Here is a 12432-nt window from a genome sequence, read left to right on the forward strand (position 1 = left end):
TATGAGTGGGTTATTTATACCAAACAATTGTCTTTTTCATGTATATTTTCCACAATAATACAACAGAACAGAATTTTTTCAACCATAAAAAAGGGTTCAAATATTAAAAAAAAATTTAAACAGAATCTGTAACCTTGAAAATTTGATGTATCATTGTGATGTTCTCTAAAGTGAAGGTGTTTTTAAAAAATATTCAAGCTGACATTTTAATAGGTGATGCTTTGCAGATGATAAAATCAAAGAAACAAAAATGAGAATATTTTGAGTGATTTTAGGTGTTACACTTTGAACAAAAATAAAAGTATCTTAGATATCTTAGAGAATCACAAGAAATTATTGGAAGTCCATGTGTCTTACCTAATAAAATTCAAAACAAATGCATAATGCTACAAGCAAATCACACCAGATCTGAAATACTATTAATAAAGGAAGCAAATACTTTTTACTTGTTGATTGTACACCAGATGTAGTCCACTGTGAACAAGTGTGTCAGACTATTAGGTCTGCTCACATTAAGAACAATGTCGTAACAACAAAATAAGTTTTATTGACTTTATTGACATGAAAGAAAAAACTTCCCAGGTCTAGCTTATGAAATTAGAGGTTGGGAAAAAATATTGACATAAAAAATGCTTGTGGCCAGGGATATACTAATGGAGGAAATATGGCAGGTTATACAAGAGTGTGTAAAAGACACTATTTTTCCCCAAATATAATTATGCCAAATTTGTGCCTTCCTCCGCTCATAATCTTAATATGCAAAAATGCTGCTTCTGTGAAATGAAATTTGATAACCTATTTTTAGCATTCTACAAAGGACATATGTATATACATTTTTGTGTGTGCGTGAATTTTTAAAAATGGGTGAGCAGATGGATATTCTTATGTCTGATCTAAAACCTATATTAAAAACACACCCGTACCACAATAAAGGTGTTTAAAAAAAAATCCAGACACCCCATGAGGATCAAAATTAAATGCAGTCAAGGCACTTCACATAGAAAGACATTTATAAATATTGAAATGTATATATATATCAAATGAAAAATATGCTAACATCAAAAGCTTCTTGATGTAAATAGATTACATAATTTTATGTAATCTGTGTGGGATGACCTTCCAAACCAAGTAGAAAAAATAATGCTATACAATTAAAAAAATGACTAGGCATAAAACTATATACTTAACAGGTTTTATTTGCTTACAACAATTAATAGTAACTTTGGAAGTATGCTTGATGAATGTAAAATTTTAGCAAAAGATATGAATATATTGCTTGAATTTTAAAATGAAAGTATAGAAATTGGAAATGAATCACTCGATGAGTGTCAATTATGAGAAACATGCATATCAAATGGAAACTAAGATTATAGATGCCAGATGCCCTGATTTCACATTTGAAATAAATATATGGAAAATTAAAGTGTCTTTAGATTTTGAATTTTTAACCACAGAAGTTATTTTCTATGGATACATCTGATTTACACAAAGCAGCCACTTATTTGATGCAAATATTCTGATTTAAGTCCTTTAGAAATGTCATCTGATATAGTTTAAAACAGCATTCAGTATCAGTAATTTATAACGTAAAATTAACACTGTGTTTGGATCTTCTAAAGCTGATTCAAAAGTTTGCTTAGCGCAATCCTAATTTGGAAGCGATCTTGAGAAGGTAGTTAGCACTGCCAGTCACATGGCATCTTACGTTTGTCTGCAGTTAATGAAAGGTTATTTAAGATTACTTGGTCAAAAGAAATTAACACAGCAATTCTCTCCATTAAAAACGACTAGTAGACTTTGGAAACACTGATGAGTTTGTTTTCATTAAAACCAGGAGGCAAAATTATCAATTTTTTAATATAAAATAAACAAAATATTTTTAATAAATCTTTTCATTTTTCAGTGGGTTTTCACCTACTTTAATGTTGTTAAAACGAAACCCTTAAAAATATTTTTTTTCCCTTTGCTTTAGGCTGTAGTATCACTAGGCAGGGCACTGAGTGGTTCTCTCTCAGTGGGGGTAGGACTGAGTGGGGGACAAGAACTTTCTGGGGTGATGGGAACGCTCAGTATCTTTTTTGATAAGGGTCTGAGTTACAAAAACGTATAATTTGTCAAAACTCAGCAAATACTCACTTACAGGCAGGGCATTTCAGTGTACGTTTTACATTAAAAGAAAAGGACTGTGAATAATGAACTCTACTTGGTGAACACACTGAAGTAATTAGCGGAAAGCACACTGAAGGCTAAAACTGACTCTAAATGCATCAAAAATAAAATGGACAGATGGATGGCTGCCCAGACGTGACAAAGTGATAATCTAGTAAAATGTAAGCGGTACAGTTGGTGGTGGGTATGCATACAGCTGTGCAAAATCCTTCGTTGCCATGTGTTTGCAAATTTCCCTAATAAGGTGTTGGGGAAAAGGGAGCTGTTGTCCTCTATTTCGCTCCAAATGCTGGTCCCCTGAGGGCTGGCATGGTCCTGGAGAGGTTCCCACTCACTGAAGTCTCTCCAGGGGGCGTGGCGGGGACAGATCTGGGCTCAAGATCGTGGGGGAGAAGTGTTCAAGCCTTAAGGGGCTGGATCAAGCCTTGGAGGGCAGGGCTAGCAAGCATTATCTGGCACCGGGCAGGGGTAGATGTGGAGAAACCAGGTGGCCTGGGCCTCCCCTCACTTCCATTCTCTTCAGCCAAGGCCGACAGATTTGCTGGTAAAGAAAGAGCGAGTCCTTTTTAGATTCCGTTTATTACACAGCTTATAAAAGGAAGAGCAGCCAAGTGCCAGCCCCCTGTGACCCTGCACAGGTGACACCAGAAAGTGACCAGATGACTGCAGCATCAATGGCGGGGCGCCCTGGTGCTGGGGGCAAGCGCCCTGGGGTCGCTAAGCTCTTCCCGCACAGCCCCAGGCCACGTCACAACCCCGAGGCTACGGGCAAGGGGGTCAGCCCAGCCTCCCGGGAGATGAGGGGGCTCAGACTTGGAGCAGCTGCTCCCACACTCCTGAGTTCCAGGAGGACCGAGAGGCGTTCGGCCAAGACACAGATTTTGCTGTGGTTCAAGCTTTGCCTGTGTGGCCTGTGTGGGTTCGTGTGAGAGCGTCACGGCCCCTGCACCTCTGCCTGGGACTTTCCTTGATGCACCGTCAGGGTCCTCGGGAAGGATAGATTGGGGGCCCAACCTCGCTCTGAGGAAAGTTCAAATAATTGGTAAGCTTAAGAAAAGATGCTCTATGTCACTCAGGGAGTGGGAATTACAAGTCAGCAGAGGCCTTGGAAAGGCTTAAGTAGGGAAGGATGTGGACAGAACGCTGTGGATGAGCGCCCGTCTGTCGCGGCCTGTGCTCTCTGGGTGCATCTATCTCACGAGGTAACAATTCCACGCACTGTATTCTAAAACAGGGAAACACAAAAACAACACCCTGCGCACAGCGTTCCCAGCTCCAGGGAGACCCACTCCTGCAGGCCCGGGGGCAGCAGGAAGAGCACAGCAGTGGGGTGGGGGTGGCCCACGATGATCCCGTCTCCTGGTATTACTCCCCAGCGCCGCGCAGTCCGCGACCCCTGCCGAAGTGACAGGGTGCTGCTTCTGAAATGAGGCTACAGGAGCCGCCTCCCGCCGCGGCGGTCCTCCCGTTTGCTCCCTCAGACGGGAGCCGCCTGCCCCGTTGTGAGCTGCCCTGTGAAGAGGCCCACATGGCAAAGAACGGAGTAAGGCCTCCAGCCAAAAAGCAGAGAAGAACGAGGCGCCCCGTGTAGTAGCCCGCGAGGACCCGAATCCTGCCGACAACCTGGTGAATAAGCTCGGATGCGGACCCGGCGGGGGGCTTCCGCACAGGGCCACGGTCCCAGCTGACACCCCGACTGCAGGCTTGTAAGACACCTTGAGGCAGAAGCACACCCCAGCTGTGCCTGGGTCCCTGACCCACAGAGACTGTGAGATAATAAAGGTTTGTGTTAAGCCGCTAAGTTGCGGGGTGATTTGTTACACAGCAACAGACAACTTTCCCGTTATCCACTTTTGCGATTTTTCTTCTCTGGGGTACGGAGTCCAGGGAGCTCCGGTCCTGGCAGCTCTGGCTCTGCACACCCCTGGGGGGCGCCCAACTGGCCCTCCCTACTCTGGCTCTGCCCCCCAGAGTCCAGGGAGGGCAGGGAGCGTGGCTGGACCGCTTGGAGCCCGATCATCCTTCTGGTTCCAACTGCCAGGAGGCTGCTGCCCCGAAGCTGCTGAAGAAGATGAGATGCCAGGGGGTGGGGATGGGGGTGGCGGGAGGCTGGGGATGGGGATGGGAGTTGGGGTAGTGGGAGTGGGGGGGTGGGGGGTGGGAGGGTAGGAGCTGAGTGCAGGCTCTGCCCTGATGGGAAGGAGGGGAGAGGAGAGACAGGAGCCCCAGAGGCAGCACCTCCCCAGGCTGATCCCCGGCCATCCCCCGGCCATCCCCTGCCACCCAGGCCCCTTGTGCTTTTACTCCTGCCCTGTCAGACCCTCCTGGTTTCCCCGTCCAGATGTGGTAGACAACTTTATTTCCAGAACCAGGGCTTTCCACAGGAAATTCTTAAGTCAAAGCTGGGAGCATGGTGACCCTTGGGGCCTGAAAGGCAAGTCCTCCTCCTCTGCTCAACCTCCTGCCTCCACTGGTCAAGAGCACCCCTCCCTGTCCTGCGGGGCTCACAGGCCACCTCCTCCAGGAACCCTTGCTTCAGGAGCCTGCTTGAAGACCTGCTTGGGAGGTCACCTCACCTTTTCCTCAGCCCCCAGCCTATTTATTTTTCTCCTCTCGTGGCCTTTTTTTCTTACACATTAATGATGGGGGAAGTGCCTGTCTCCTCTAAAATTACATTTTCCTTAAGGTGGAGGCTCTGCTCCCCCAGGAGATGCTGAAATTCTCTGCTGGAACTCCTTCTGGTTACAGGGGTGCACACGCTATCCCCCGAGATTTGCTCTCTGCTTCCCAAAGGCAGGGTGTGCACCCCCCTCTGCCCTCTACTCCTGACCTCAGAGCTCATTCAGGACCCAGCAGAGGTGTCCGCACCCGGGCTGCGCTTGGAGAGCACTCAGGGATGGCCAAGCCTCAGGGATGAGATGCCAGGGGGTGGGGATGGGGGTGGTGGGAGGCTGGGGATGGGGATGGGAGTTGGGGTAGTGGGAGGGGCCCAGGGACACAGGGCCTTGGGACAGACTGGGTCTTAAGGCAAAGCCAGAAGACAAGAAACCAAGAGCTCGGACCTGCAGGACTCCTGGATGACGAACAGCTGGCGGCCAGGCTCCTCTGAGAGGCCCAAGGTGTGCGAGGAGCTCCCCGCAGCCCCTGTGAGAAAACTAGAGCCTGGGCTCACAGCCTGGAGCCACCCCCTTACATGTCTCCTGGGCCGCTTCCTGGGAGAGGTCCGCTCCTCCCTCCCAGTTGCCCCAGCATCCCCAGCCGAGCCCACGGGCCTTTACTGAACACCCCTCCGCTGCGCTGGTCCTCAGCTGCGTCGACTGGGTTGCCCCTTTTTAACTAACAGGGTCAAGACCAGCAGGGGCTGTCTGTGGGCAGCAGAGGAAGAACAGAGGAAGGGGAGCTGGCCTCCCACCCTGGCCCGCCTTCCCTCTGTCAGCCTGCCTCCCCGAGGACTCACCTGGGCACAGCTGGCGCTTCCTCGCCCCGCAGCTAGCAGCTCTCTGGGCAGGAAGAATACGGAGCCCAGGTCCCGCCTGGAAGGTGAGGCGCTCAGAGCCTGCAGGGGAGTGACAGGGAGGAAGGGTCACCTGCCCTGCAGGAGCTGGACTGTCCCTATTCCACACCCACTGCCGGGAGGTTGGGGGGAAGTGGAATGGAGAAGAGGTGAGGAAAAGACAGACAAAGGGAGGCAGAGAGAGGGGCAGAGACAGAGAGGGGAACTGAGGAAGGGGAGAGATGAGCAAGCCAGCAGAGGAGGGAACGAGGCGGGGACAAGAAAGGGATTCGAACCAACACCAGGCGCTGAGAAGGGCTTTGCTCACACTGCCCCACCTCATGCTCTAAACAAGGCTGGTCCTGCTATCTTGAACATTTTACAGATGGAGAGACAAAGGTGTGCAGGTAACGGAGGCGGGAGAGAGGAAGTGGGTGGGAGGAGGCCAAAGGAGAGAGAAAGTAGAAGAGGCAGGAAAAGAGAAGGGACAGAAATTGCCTCTTCAAGGATGGAGACACACACACACGTGGCCTGGAAGACACGGGCAAACGTGGCGGAACGGGGTAGCAGCGCCAGGCCCCGGCGACTTCGAGGTGGATGCTTTCAGAACTTAAGGACCATACTCTCCTAGCGCCACTTCAGCTGTTCCGGAGCCCAGAGGAGCAGAAGCAAAGCTCCCATCTCTCCATAAAGGCAGCAAAACACGGGCACCCAAACCAGACAGCACATGGAAGAAAACTACACAACAGCGTCTCTCAGGAATTTTGATGAAAAAATCCTACACAACATTTTGGAAAAGGCAAAACTATGGAGATAGGAAAAAGATCAGGGATTGTCAGGGCTGCAGGGAGGGAGGAATGGGAGAGCACAGAGAATTTTTAAGGCGGTGAAACCACTGCGTATGAGCTAGTGAAGGACACTTGTTGTAGAGTTGTCCAAGTCCACAGAACACACAACAAACACCAAGAGTGAACCTTAATGTAAACTATAAACCCTGGGCGATGACGACTCTCAGTGCAGGTTCACTGACTGCAGCAAAGGCCCCACCCTGGCCGGGGGTGTTGATGCCATGGGAGGCTGTGCAGCTGCGCCCATGTTTGGACAGGGCCGGGGTGGCGGGATGGATGGGAAATGTCAGTGCCTTCTTCTCAGTTTTGCTGTGAACCTAAAACTGCTCTAAAAAAAAACCTATTATTAAAAATCCCACACAAAATGACAGACAAACCAAATTCAGCAGGACCTTGACCCCACCATGACCATTGGGGTTCATAACAAAAATACAAGCATGGCTCATTATTGAGAAATCCCAGTCACAAAATATCTCATGTTGATAGGCCAAAGGACAAACCTGTAATTACTCAAAAGCTGCCACAAGGCACCCCCTAAATTTAATCTCTTTCCCTTAAAAAACGTTTTAGTAGTAGTAAATCAGTGACCTAGGAATGCCTGCTACTAATGAGAGTTTGGAAAACCGCCACCCTCATCTGCTGAAGGTGGAAGTATAAAGCAAGACAATTTTTTAGGGCATCAATCTGATGTTATTTACAGATTCTTCAATAACATGCCATTTTCCCACCATTTTAATTCCAGAAATTCACGTGGCGTCTTAATATAGCACACGGGATGCTGGCCCGGTATTGACCTCAGCAAAGCCCTGGACGCCCTCTCTCCGTGCTTTCTGCATGCTGGGGCGGGGGGTGAGGGGACACCCTGTAGGGTGAGATGCATGAGGAGGGTCTGCGTGTACTGACGTGGTGCGCGGGCAGCACCCATCAGGGAGGGGCTTTTCTTCATCAACACTGTCCCTGGTGCCTGAGACAGTGCTTGGCGTGCAGCAGGTACACGATCTATACTGCTGAATAAGCAATTCTATTGTTGGGTTAAAAAAAAAAACCCTGCAGAATGGTATGTACAAAATGATCCTATCTGCAGAAAAAGAAAGACATTTACCTACATAGATTTGCTTCTAAGTGCATGGAAAGCACCACAGCCGACACCTAAGAAATTGTCAACTGTGGAGACTCCCGGAGAGAGGGACAAAGGTGTGGAGCAAGCGAGGGGAGGACCTGGACCTTCCTCTGCAGGTCCTCTGTGATGCCTGGCTTTTCCTGGGAGTGTGTGCTCCTTTTTTAACCAAACTCTAGTTTAAGAAAAGGTTACTTAACCTATCCGAGCCTCAGTTTCCTCATTTGTGAAATTAAGAATAGTAATACCGATCTTAGAGGGACATTGTGGCGTTGAAGGAAGAGGCAAGATCACATGACTAGAGGGTTTTACATGCAGTCCTTTGGTACCTGGTACATGTCAACAAATACAGAAAACACAATACTTTTTAAGAGACTCCAGGGACCGAGGTGCAGTCCTTGAACAGGCCCCGCATGGTCCTCCCTCCAGGCCTGTGCAGTTAGTCCTCTACCTGGAACACTCCCTCCCAGGAGAGCAGCTTGCTTGGTCCCTCAGCTGTTCTCTGCTCAAAGAAAACCTACCGGACAAATCATCTCCATAAACAACTTACTTAAGCCTGCACCCTGCTTCCGCACCACCACTCCCTGTCCCCTTGACCTGATTCTCCTTTCTTCAGGGCACGTCAATACCGTCTGCCACTGCATATATTTATTGTCTGTTCCCCTCATTACAGTAAAAGCTTGAGAAGAAACTATCTCCAGCAACTAGAATAGTGCACGACAAAGAGCAAGCATGCAATAAATGTTGTAGAATGAGTGAATGAATGAACAGTCTGAAATACAGCATCCGAGAGAGGCAAGAGAGAAACCTTGGACGTTGCATAAAACCAGGGGTGACCAGGAAATGCTTCCCACAGAAGGTGGCATCTCAGCCGACCTTGATAGTGAGCAGAGAGGAGAGCAGTGAGCCCGCAGTGCAGGGGGACAAACACTCGGCAAGGGGATGGGAACAGGAGAGGCGCTCAGAGGCGAAGCTCTGAAGTTCTGAGCTGACCCACAGGACTTATGGGCCTACCACACCTGCTAATCTGCAGTGTCCGGCTTTTGGAGGACGTAAGTTCAGGAGATAATACTAGATGTAGAGAATTTTCTTAATGACCACTGTCATTCTCCAGGTGAGTGATGAGAACCTGAACTAAGAATGTAGAAGCAGGGACAAAGGGAAAGGGACACGGTGTAAACTGTAAACCCATTCCCTCATTCCTTCATTCTGCCTGTTAAAGAGGTGGAAATGACAGCTCCTGGACACTGCCTGCAGGGAGGGGCTGAAGGGGAAGGGGGTGTCTCCCTGTCGAGTCTCTGCCCTGAGAGGCTGACAATGGCCGTGCTGCTCTCGGATTCAGAACAGGAAAGGAGGTGCAGGCTTTGCAGGAAAGCTAAGTTAAGCTTTGAGTTTGCTGCATGTGAAGACCCCGTGGGGTATCTGAGAGGCAACAACCAGGGTCATTTGGATAAACGCAACTAGTGCCCCAGACAGGACTGGGCTGGAGGTCCTTTTGGAGTCAGGGACGCGGTGGGCGAAGCCATGGAGGTCATCTAGGCTGTAGTGTAGAGGAAGAAGTCCAAGGAAAGAAACGTGGGACACAGCGATATTTCTACGGTGGGCTGAGGAGAGGAGCCCTGTCTAGAATCTAGAAGGAAAGGCTGAAGAAGCAGCAAAAAAACTAGACAGAGAACAGCATTTTAAGAAGCACAAAATTACTGACAATGTAAGATGCCGTAGCACTTAGGTAAGATGAAACCTAAAGGGTCTACCTGGCATCGGGACTTCATCGGAGACAAGCTTTCAGGAGGATGGTGGGAAACAGGTGGCCATACTGAAACTTGTGATGAACAAGCAGATGAGGAAATGAAGAATGGAGACTATTCTCGAGAAACTTGACTGTGAAGGCAACGGGAGGACAATGACTAGGAGACCCCGAAGAGGTCTGAACAAGGTTCCTGGGACAGGGTGGACAGGAGGCAGGAGCTTAAGGTTTGGCAGCTCGTTCAGCTGTCAGGGCTGACAAAGCCCATGATACAGGTACTGCCTTAGGTGTCTAAGGTGCCCACGAGATTTTCCCAGGCCGAGGTGGGGCGGGATCTGGAGGGGAGAGGAAGATGGACGGCGGAGGGCCAGCATGCCAACAACTGGGAACGGAACAGCAACAGCCAGAGTGCACAGTCTTCAGGGAGGGCAATTTTCTACACGAGGGTGTTGGAGCAAAACTCCGGGGAGCTCTCGTGAAGGCCTAGAAGGTGCTGGGTCATAGGTTTAACCTTATCCCTCCTCCCTTCAGACCCATGCAAACCCAAGGACTGTCTTTAACAACCTAATAAACTCCGGGCTTCTCTGACTACTCTCTACCGAGCGCGGCCTTGGTCACCCTCCGGGCAGTCTGTGGTGGCCTATGGCTCTCTGCAGGCTCTTGAGCGTCTTAAGAGAAGGCAAGTTCCACGACAGCAAGCGTCTGGTCAGTCTCGTCTCTGTGCTCCCAGCACAGAACAGGTGCTCACCGCGTTTGTAGAGTGAATGCCGAGCAAAGCCCAGGCGTGCTCTCCGGAACGGTCAGTGAGGTCAGCAAGGCTCGTGTTCCCTCCTGGAGAAACCAACTTCCATTCCACAGCCTGAAACAACCCCCTCCTTCCTCGACGCCAGTCGCTGTTAGCTTTGGCTGCGCTTTCGAACCGTCGGGGGAGCGTCTAGTCTCCCCGACGTCCAGGCTTCCTGGTGACCCGAGGTGGTCAGCGGCCCTGCACCGCCCGGCCGGCCGGGGAGCGCTCTAGCCTTCGCTTCCACACGGAAGGCGGGCGCCCCAGCGGCGGAGGGCCCAAGCGCCTTCCTCGCTTCCTCTCCCGCTCCCAGGGACGTCGGAGAGACCGAAGCCCGGCCTCGGCCGGCCGCAGAGCCGCTCAACGGACGGCGCGTGGCCCAGGGAGCCGTCGGACTCCGCTGGGTTCCCTCGGGCTAGGGCGGGGCCTCCGGGCCGGGGAGGCCTCTGGGAAAGGAAGCTCAAAGGACGGGGACTACATTTCCCAGGACTCACCGCGGCTCCCCTTTGGCCGGGGCGAGGGCGTGGCCAAGGCCTCGGCAACTCCCAACGCTCCGAGAGCCTCCGAGCGCCTCCGGGCGTCTCTGGGTGCTTCCCGAATGCCTCCGAGGATCTCTGAGCGTCTCCAGCGCCCGAGCGCAGGGCGCCTCCAGACGCCTTTCAGGGGAGAATCAGTTTGTGCTTTGCCTGTCGTTTGTGATGCCCATCTCACTTCTAAATGAAGACACTGAGCAGACAGAAGGCTCTAGGGAGGCCAACGAGGATGGAGGTGGGCAAATTTAGCTCGAGGGCACGTGGATGTAACAAGCCAAATGGACCAAATGGGGTTACTGGGCAGGGGTGACAGGAAAGGGCCGAGCCCAGAGCCTGCCCACATTCGGAGGCTGGCAGGAGAGGAGCCTCTAACAAGAGACTGAAGACAGTCAGTAAGGTAGGACAACCCGGAAAGTGGGCGTTCTTGAGGGGGAGCTGGAGGGCATTCCAGGAGGGAGAGTGATGACCCCTGAGGAGTGCGTCACTGGAAGGCTGAGTAAATCGAAACAGAGACACAACCACTGGGTTTGGAGACATGGACGTCACTGGAGATCTTGACAAGGGCAGTTTCAGTGCAGGGCGGGGACAATAGCCTGACTAGAGAGAAGGAAGGGGACGGAAAGGTGCAGGAGTGGAGACAGTAAGTACAGACCATGCTTTCAGGTAATTTTGCTTTAAAGCAGAGAAAGGCAGAGGCTGTTAGGTACCTCGGGCCCAGGGAGATTTTCTCTCTCCTCTTTCCAAATGGAGATATTACAGCTTGTTTGTAGGTCGGTGAGAATGATCCAGAAGGGAGGAGAGATTAATGATGCAGCGGAGAGAGCAAGGTCAGCGAGCAAGTCAGAGGGTACGGAACACCGTGCCCACGTGGAGTCTGGCACCACTGCGTTGCCATGGAAGGCAGAATGCCTGGGCAGAGGCACAGGTGTAGTTGGCAGAGTGATGGCCCCCGAAGATGGCCCTGTCCTCATTTCCACAACCTGAGACTATGTTACCTTACATGGCAAAAGAGGCTTTGCAAATCTCATTGAGGCTTAAGGACCTTGAGGTAGGGAGATTATCCTGGATTATCCAGGTGGCCTCAAAGTCATCACAAGGGTCCTTAAAAGTAGAAAGAAGAGGGAAGCAGAAGAGGAGGATGAGAAGGAGATGTGACTATGGAAAAGACGGTCAGATAGATGCAACATTGCTTACTTTGAAGATGGAGGCAGGGTACCACCACCCAAGGAATGTGGGGAGACTTCTGTAGTAGGAAATAGAAAAGAAATGCATTCACCCTCAAGCCCCCAGAAAGGAACGCATCTGTGCCTTGACTTGAGCCCAGCGAATCATGTCAGACATCTAACTTAACGGAACTGCAAGATAATACATTTGTGTTGCTTTGAGACACCGAGTTTGTAGCAATTTTTGGCATTCAGAGAAGACTAATACAGTGGGCCTGGGATTTGAAGTGCAAAGGAGGCAATTCTCAGGCAGTGATGAAGCGAGGCTATTAAATGCCTAGAGGAAGGTTTGCGAGGATGCCTAGGGAATTTTGGAGAGAGGAGGTGGTGCGAGGTAGTTGTCTGCAGGCAGGAAACTCGTGGTCCCAGGCTGCAAAACAGGCAAAAGCAGCTCTCTCCCCATGGAGGCAGACAGTGGTCTCTGTTCTGGGAGCCATTTACATTTGTGAGAAAGAAGAGAGGCTGCTCTGAGGGATTCTGGAGAAGCTGGCTCATAGGTGGGAGGGGGCACCGGACCA

At 50.6% G+C, this 12432-nt stretch overlaps 1 long non-coding RNA gene across 2 annotated transcripts; it reads right to left on the bottom strand.

Moving 5' to 3' along the window:
- Positions 1-538: 538 nt before the first annotated feature.
- Positions 539-10599, bottom strand: LOC105063546 (uncharacterized). Of its 2 annotated transcripts, none has more exons than XR_012507229.1 (3): positions 10123-10599; positions 5627-5725; positions 539-4228 (listed from the first exon to the last, which is right to left on the bottom strand). It is a non-coding gene; the product is annotated as an uncharacterized LOC105063546 (long non-coding RNA). The 2 variants fall into 2 exon arrangements; XR_012507228.1 differs by having other exon boundaries at positions 539-4231.
- Positions 10600-12432: the final 1833 nt, after the last annotated feature.

Source organism: Camelus bactrianus, chromosome 5 (assembly GCF_048773025.1).
Source record: "Camelus bactrianus isolate YW-2024 breed Bactrian camel chromosome 5, ASM4877302v1, whole genome shotgun sequence".
NCBI classification, from domain to species: domain Eukaryota; kingdom Metazoa; phylum Chordata; class Mammalia; order Artiodactyla; family Camelidae; genus Camelus; species Camelus bactrianus.